This window comes from Colletes gigas, unplaced genomic scaffold (genome assembly GCF_013123115.1).
Source record: "Colletes gigas isolate AHSC1104 unplaced genomic scaffold, ASM1312311v1 Colletes_gigas_Sc00019, whole genome shotgun sequence".
Classification (NCBI taxonomy): domain Eukaryota; kingdom Metazoa; phylum Arthropoda; class Insecta; order Hymenoptera; family Colletidae; genus Colletes; species Colletes gigas.
Window position 1 is genome coordinate 6085091 of NW_025106648.1, and position 9013 is coordinate 6094103.

A 9013-nucleotide genomic window follows, 5' to 3' on the forward strand; every position below is an offset into this window, starting at 1 on the left:
TGGAATTCCCTCGATTATATATTCTATTAATTCCTCTTCGTCAATACCCACTTGATTGGCCAAAATCATCTTGTCGTGATGATACTCACTAAAATTTTCGTAAATTCCCCACGCTCTTCCTTCAAATTTCCTGCGCAGTGCTAATCTACTTTGGCGATGGTCAAACATTTTCTTCATACTCGCCAACAAAACTTCAACACTCATTTCAATATGTTCCGGTTTTGAGTGCAGCCATTCTAATGCTTTCCCCTTTAATTTTGTGGCGATCAAAATTTTCACGGACTTTTCGTCTAATTCGTACGTATCTCGTAATAATCTTAAAGATTTTTCCCACACCGAAAGCGTGTTAGTGGACCCATCAAAATCGCGTAGCATATCGCCCACCACTCTCATGTTCACATTTGATCCATAACTCTGCACAGACCTCGGTGAACTTCTTAAAATTTCGTTCTCCCGTCTCATAAGCTCCATTTCCCGCTGTAACAGATCCCTCTCTCGTCGAACGAACTCTAATTCCCTTTCGTGATCGTTACTTGGACCAGACTGTTGTACCGCCATTCCACTCGCACCTGCTTCTTGACACTCATTGTCACTTTCGTCTGCAGAAGTCATCCAGGTACCTTCCGGATCCGCCGCATTCAACCTTGATAAAAGATCATTCCTCGATCCTGACGTCGGCAGATCAAGCCGCTTCAAACACTTCCTCAATTCGGGAATCGTAAAATGTTGACTCATTTTCGTTCCTTAAACTGCACAAAACCACACTAAATGTGTTACAAAATGTCTAAAAAAAATGTCTCAAGAAAAAAATTTCACAAAAATGTCTCACAAGAATTCTCACTGAATGTTCCACAAAATGTCAATTAACCTCAGTTTTTCACATAAAACACAACGTCCGCGTTGAATCCGTATCCCACTTCTGACGTTAAACTGTAAGGATTGTCGAGGATGGTCAGAGAGACGTGTGGATGGATTCAAATACGCGAACACTAAACGTAAGGATATAATTATAGTATTTAATATTTACTAACGATTTAACATAAAGAACATAAAAGAAAGACATAAAACGTAAACGTAAAAGATCATAAACGTAAACTGTGACTGCTCTCGACTAACGTTCGATACAGAGTGACGTTCCTGCAGTCAAAGTCGACCCTTCCTTATTCCTATCTTATAATAATGATCTAAACAAAAGCGCGTTCGAGACGCAGTCCCTAAAACGTATTTTAGCTTAAACCTAAACACCTCACTCGATACCTACTCTAGCTTAGACTAAACACTCCTATCGACGCCAACGACAACGGTTCTCCGAACCACACACATACACTCCTTACAATTTAAACCGACTAACGTATACGTGACTGCATCAAAAACTGGGAAACTCACTTCTGGTAACCAATATCTAAAAATTATCTTTGATTGAAAATTACCGGTACACATGTGCATAATTACTAAAGATTTTAATATAATATTACAGCTCATTTTAAAATCTGGTTGGAAGAGGTCTTTTTCACCAATACTAAAACAACGTCTGTGTTGCTATTAAACTCTTGGAGTGGACACTGTGAGCAAGATGTACGTAATGCGAAACCAACGGGTAAAGAAATTATAAGACGATACCAAAGGGTACCACTGGACGAATTCAACCTCTAGATGTTTATGGATTTAAGGTGTGGAAAAATTATGTTCGACGTTTTTTCGATGATGTACTGTTACATGATTACGAGGTTTAAAGTTCATTTAAGGAATAATGTAATTAAATTACTATCAGTTGTACATAATCAACTGTCTTCACCAAGATATAAAAATCTAATCCAGTATGCTTGGTACAAAAGTGGGTATACAGAAGAAAAATCAGATTTTGTGAATCCTGTAGACTTTGCTTTCGAACAGAACGCACAAATGAAATGTGCACTTTGTGATGAAACACCGATAGTTAGATGTTCTTGGTGTAAAAAAGCATTTTGTTTAAAACCTTTTTTTTCATAAATATCACTTCTGCAACAAATTTGAATATTAAGTGAATCATTTTATAAACTTCATACATTATGTAAAAAATTCAGGTGATAAATTTATACTATGTGTTGGGATAGGTTGTTGTAGGAACTACACTTCTTGTGGGGTGACAAATCTTTCTTTATTTTTCGATGTTTTCGGTTAGAGCGCGCAAAACCAAGTGTCGTTCTTCTTCGCTCGTCTCCATGTCGACCCCTCGGTTGCACTGGCAAAATTGTTAAACAACCCTGATTGGTTAACCCCACGCGTTGGGCCTTTCCAATCAGGGCCGTTTATTTTTCCCAAATCACCGCCTATTTCTTACGCCCACGGCGTGCTTGTTTTCGAAACGGCGTGGTGATTGAGGGGGACGACGTTGCGTCCTCACTGCAAGATTTCCTTCGGACCACCCGCGCTGGGCCCACTTGGCGAAACTCCGATGGGTACGCGTCGAGTGTCCTCTGGAAATCCCTAATTTACGACGGTCTCTATTTGCTGTTGAGGGACTTAGGAAAAGAATTTACTAAACGCATTCGATACGCGAGTCTGGAAAATATCTTCCTCAAAAACAGCTTCGACGAACGAGAGTCGTAAATTACGTGGGCCGTTTGCACGAGAGAAAAACTTTCCCATGTGCGCACGACTGGTCGCTACATATGTATACATACATTTGAAATATAATTGCACCAATCATGTTAGTAGTACCGGAAATTAATTTATATTAATTATATTCCTTACCATATGTATGTATCGCATATTAATATGTAACTAAAGTAATTTTTATTAATATAGTAAGCTATAAATAACTTTACTAGTGCCTAGTATACATAGTAAACACCAGATATTATAATGAACATTAACCATACGTTATATCTGGTATGACCGCCATCCGATGTTTGTGCGCAACACATATATAATATTGAAATACGCGAAATTGTAAGAGGCAAACATACTATGTGATATATCAATGGATTCAGAAAAGAAATTGTGTTCTTTTTTGTTATTATGTAAATTGTGATTTCTTTTAAAATAATGTTATAAACAAAGTATTTGTTACAAAATTGATGACCAGCATTTATATGTATATAACAAACCATGAAACTTTTCCTTAAGAAATTTTCTTTTATCTATGATAGTTTTTGAGATAGCCTATTGTAGCTGAAACTTTAGGGAGTCGTTTCACCCCCTAAATATGAAAACGGGCCGATATAAAAAAATACGTGTATCTTATTTTTCGGTTCTTTAAAACATATCCTATATAAAAACCTTCCTTTTAGTGCCTCCTTGGAGGCGTCGATGTTCCAGATTGGGCCTTGTCCTGCCCAATCCGAAATTTGTTTAGTTTTTGAATTGTGCAACGCCCACAGCCTGGTTTGTTTCATCTTGCAAATCAAGGTCTGCAGGACGTTGCACAATCCCTGGGTTAATTTATTACCCAATTCTTTATCCTATTCTTAAAGTCCTAGTGACTGTCCTAAGTCCTGGTGGCGAGCACGTGAGGGTCTGCGATACATCAATGGCCGTTGAGGGTGGTCTAACCGGGAACCGTTTCCAGAGAAATCTGAAACCGGCATCCGGCCAGACCTAGTCCTTTAGAAATTGCATGCTGTCCGTGAAAAATTGTGACTTCCTCAAAAACGGCACTGTTCATTGTCGACTGCAGCGGAAACCCTTCACGTGGCGGCAACAATGGGTATTATTGCAGTTTAAATTTGTTTTTATCGTAACGGAAAATTAGGCACACGGAAATCGAGTTTTATGGGGACGGTTCTGGTCGCGAAAATTCTTAATTGCCTAAACATGCGACGGTCCCTACGACCACTCCCTGTCTACCTGTGTTGGGCCTCAACATAGCGTTTAGCGGTAAAGGTAAGATAGTAAGCTGATAGGTACAATAAACAATTCCGTAACACTGGAAGTGTTTATCAACATAAACGTCAATCGAGACAATGCTCTACAGCGAGGTCCGTTATAACAAGACATGATCAAGAACACGCGTATCCGGCGAAAATACAAAGCCGTATTCTCGAAAACAAAGCCTCACATGAAACATGTTTATTCTATAACTTAGACTTATTATTTCATGTAGAATCACCCCCTTTCCGCTTGTACCACAAGCCACCGAACACCTTGTATAATCAAAAATTTGAGTACAATTTTTTAACCACCAAAACTGTACTACATACATACAATCTATTATTAAATAAAAGCTATATTCTGCATACCAAATATGCATGTCGATGCTGCATTTTTTCAAACACATAATTTGATACCAATTAACATATTCGGGTACAAACGGGTACAATCGTCAAGGAAACTGCTCTCCGCAAGAAGATTCGAAAAATATTCAAAAATGAGAAAGTTACCTCTTGACGATTATTCAAATGGTGGCCCAACCGAACCCTTTGGGGTACAAACGAAAACAAGGGTGGTACAAACGGGTACAAACGTCAAGGAAACTGCTCCCGCAAGAAGATTCGAAAAATATTCAAAAATGGCAAAGTTACCCCTTGACGATTTTTCAAAGCATCGCCGAACCTAACCCTTTGGGGTACAAACGAAAACAAGGGTGGTACAAACGGGTACAAACGTCAAGGAAACTGCTCCCGCAAGAAGATTCGAAAAATATTCAAAAATGAAAAAGTTACCTCTTGACGATTTTTCAAAACATCGCCGAACCTAACCCTTTAGGGTACAAACGAAAACGCGGGTGGTACAAACGGGTACAAACGTCAAGGAAACTGCTCCCGCAAGAAGATTCGAAAAATATTCAAAAATGAGAAAGTTACCTCTTGACGATTTTTCAAAGCATCGCCGAACCTAACCCTTTGGGGTACAAACGAAAACAAGGGTGGTACAAACGGGTACAAACGTCAAGGAAACTGCTCCCGCAAGAAGATTCGAAAAATATTCAAAAATGAGAAAGTTACCTCTTGACGATTTTTCAAAGCATCGCCGAACCTAACCCTTTGGGGTACAAACGAAAACAAGGGTGGTACAAACGGGTACAAACGATTCTGTTTCTGATGGCGTCGAGAAAATTAAAAAATATTAAAGTGGGGTTCTGGGCTTTTTTCACCCCTCAATATCTTTTCATCCCTTAAGGTACAAACGAAAATAAGGGTGGTACAAACGGGTACAAACGACGTAGAATTAGATGCAATTGAAAAATATCAACTTTTTGAAAGTCGGGCGCCAGGTTCAGGTAGGTCAATTGTTGCCGCTGCAATCCTTCCGTGATGGTGGTCGACGGTATGATGATATCATCGATATATGGGAAGGCTACAGAATTCCTCAACGGCCCCAGCACTGCGTTGATCAGTCGTTGGAAAACGGCAGGGGCCTTCGTGAGCCCGAACGGCATCCGTAGAAATTCGTAATGCCCATCCGATGTAATAAAGGCCGTTTTCTCTACCGATTCGGCGCTCATCGGTACCTGATAGTACCCGGACGCCAAGTCCAACGCGGTGAAATATTTATTACCTCCTAACCGGTCGATCTGGTCCGGTATTAAGGGTAATGGATACCGATCCCTGAAAGTTACCGCGTTCAAGCGTCGGTAATCCACGCATAACCGATAATCGCCCGTCTCTTCTTGATCAGGGTAATCGGGCTCGCGTATGGTGATACGGATTCCCGCACGATATCGTTGTCCATCAATTCCGTGATAATGTTTCGCGCAATTCCGCGTTCGATCTTCGCCATACGGTACGGGTTGTAACAGACCGGAATATCTGTTGTGCAACGAATCTCCATCTGTACGGTGTTAGTTTTTCCAAGTGTTCGCATCGACGTTGAAACTTGGTCCGCATACCTCCTTATTAACTTTTCGCATTGTCGCTTTCCGTCCTCGCCGACGTCTCTGAGTTTTTGTTTTCCGTCGGCTTCCGTCGCGTGGACATCCACAGTATCCCGCTGGATGCTTTCAATTCGCGGCAGCTCCCGTATCGTGACGCCGTCTCGGTTCTTGATCAGCATCACGTGCGTCTGATCTAAGAAGTCCCGGCCAATAATCGCCTCGTAGTACATCGCTTCTGAGTCGATAACGATGGCTCGCACCTTCGCTGAGGCTTCCATTATTCGAATAATAACGTTAGCGAATGAATCGCTAACAGCCCCCGATCCGGAGAAACCTCGCAATTCCAATTCGCCGTCTTTAATGATCTCAACGTTTAGCCGAATCGCTACCGGTCGTTGAATAAGCGTGCACGTGCTTCCCGCGTCCACGAGACACATGATTTTATGGCCGTTGATCGTGGCCGGTAATAAATACATAATATTTGGACTCACCCGTGTCATGTTCACCCGCTTAACTCGCGCGCAGAACCGCTCCAGGCGTCCTCATTTGCCGCATTGTCGACAGGTAGTCGCCTCTTTAGTGCAACTGAAGGAGTAGTGGCCGCCATCCCCGCAATTAAAGCAGGTGATTGCCTGCTGTTGAGAGGGCTCCCCTGTTGAAGGCGTTGTCGGCTTCCCTGCCGATGTAGAAGCTGTCGGCTCGGACGGGTTAGTCATGAACCCACGGTGGAGCATCGCCGGTCGTGACGCCGCCGCTTTCTGGGCCGTCGCTGGTGGCATTGTGGGTGAAGGAGAAAGACGTAGACGTGATTGTAGGTATAACTTTATTCGACCGAGTCGTTCGGGCGTTGGCGTCGGACTGCCCAAGTCGGGCCCCGTCGTGGGTCTCCTTGTACGCCGTTCGACCGTCCTAGGAATCACACTTGAGATTCCTTTCCTAGGACGGCCGTTGTTTAAGGGCGTCACGTATCGCTGACGACAGAGAGTCGGTTTAGGTTTACGTCTCTGCGCCAGTGTTTATATTATGTGGCGCCGTGCCCGTTGCACCGGCTGCCACAGCATCAATCCCATTTCCTGTATGACAGCGTACAGCTCGTTCACATCGTCATATCGGTTGGACCGAATCGTCCGCTCGATTGCTTCGTCCCCGATACCGTTGATGATGGCGTTCTCCAACACGCGTCCGGGATGCTCAATTTCAGGGCTTGCAGTTTGGACAGCTTCTCGAAACAATAATCCCCAGCTTCTATCCGGGGCTCGCTGTGTAGTTCGCCGCTTCCTTCAACAAGCGCGCGAACGGCAGTGGTCGTTTAAAGCGCCGCATCAGGGTTCGCTTCAACATCGTCCACGACTGGTGTCCCTCATCTCTACGTCGTATACGCGACGCGCGTGTCCCTTCAGTTCACGGGCAACGGTAATGACCGTGTGCTCATCACTCCGTAGGTACCGTCGCGCGAGTCGGTCGACCTGACACACACATTGTTCGATATCGGCGTTGTCCCGCGACGGATCAAATTTCGGAACCGCAAAATCGTCTCCCAGCGATCTATGACGCACGATCTCTAACTCGCTGGAGGCGTTTCACCGTGACGCGCAGGTCCTCGGACGAAGAACTGTCCCGTCGGTGCGAGCGATCCTGCACGCGGTCACGAGAGCGGCTCCGGCTCGATCCGCGGTGTCGGTCTCGCAATCGACCCTTCTCCGTTTCGCACTGTTCACGCCGAGAGCGGTCACGCGAACGATTTCGCGAACGATCTCGTGAGTAGTCTCGCGAACGATCCCGCGAATAGTCTCGTGAACGATCCCGCGAATAGTCTCGCGAACGATTCCGCGAATAGTCTCGCGAACGATCTCGCGAACAATCCTGCGAGCGGGTCGCGCACCTTTCCTCTGAACTTCTCGCTCACTCGATTCCTTGATTGTTTCCCGTTCGCGCGAACGTCCCCGTGAACAATCACACGAGCGCTGTTGCTTTCCATTCGGTCGGCCCATTGTTTGGTGTTTAACTGGACACAATCACCAATCACTCCACTCGGATATACACTGTCACAATCGCGTGAAAAACGTCTAACAATTGTGTACCAGCGTAGACCCGCGATATCACGAGCGAATGCCGAGAAATAAGGGAAAACATGTGGTTTATCCCACTTCTGACTTGTGAGAAACATGAAAACTAGACTATCAAGGATGATCCGTGGCCGTTTATGCGCCGAACGATGCGACGCAGTCAGTCGTTCAGACGGAAGTGTCTTTCCCGGCCTCGGAAAATGTTCCTGTCGATGCTGGCGGAAAGCCCCCACGCAGTTCTCTTGACGAAGGCCTTTCAAGGGCCTTTGGGGGTGGTTTACGACCGGGCCTGGCGCCGTCGCCGGAACCCGCTCCTCTACGCGACGCCTTGCCTCTCGTCGTGCCCTTTGTTCAAAGGAGAAGCGCGGAATTTCCAACACTGGCCTCAAAATATTCTAACATCTTGAAATTGGAAATAAGTTTTATTATTCAACAAAAATATAATTTAAATAGCCAATGGTCACTATTTTTTATGTATGACGGATATACTCGTCATGGCACAAAATCCTGCCACTTCTCCATGACGAGTATATTAGAAATTGAAAAGACTTTAAGAATTTCGAGACGTTCGTTCGATCAAGGTTCTGGGGTAAGTGTCGTGGGGTTCATCACAATCCTCATACCAAAAGGCGAAGCCTTCCCCACTCCGTGGCCAGATCCTTCTCGAACATCCTTATCTCAATACACGTGCCATGACTTTAGGTCATCGGCCACACGCGTCTATTCGGCGGTTGGTTATCGGACTCTTAGTTATCGATTCGTATCATAACATCCGCGACTCGTAGGTTGTCACCGATCTTAACTGCATCGGCCATCCTCTCTAATTTCCTAAAGCTATTCCTTACATCAAGTGACCTCTGAGACACGTGTACGAGCCCGACACGTGTCTTAGCTTCAAAAAGCATTTTGTCGCTAACAGATATAACATTACCGTCTTTATCCGTTTTGTTTGTAGTTGCCTTTTCGATGTTATTACTGTAGATAGCAAACAGATATCTCTTTTATCTTGCCACTTCATTATCATCACTTGTCCACGTCGAGCAGCTACTATTCACACTTTTTCAATTTTTTGTTTGAATAAATTTTGGTACATGTTTTCTATTCTTCCTTACAGTCCCATATGTGTCCGTTTTATGTCTTACTAACAAACTTC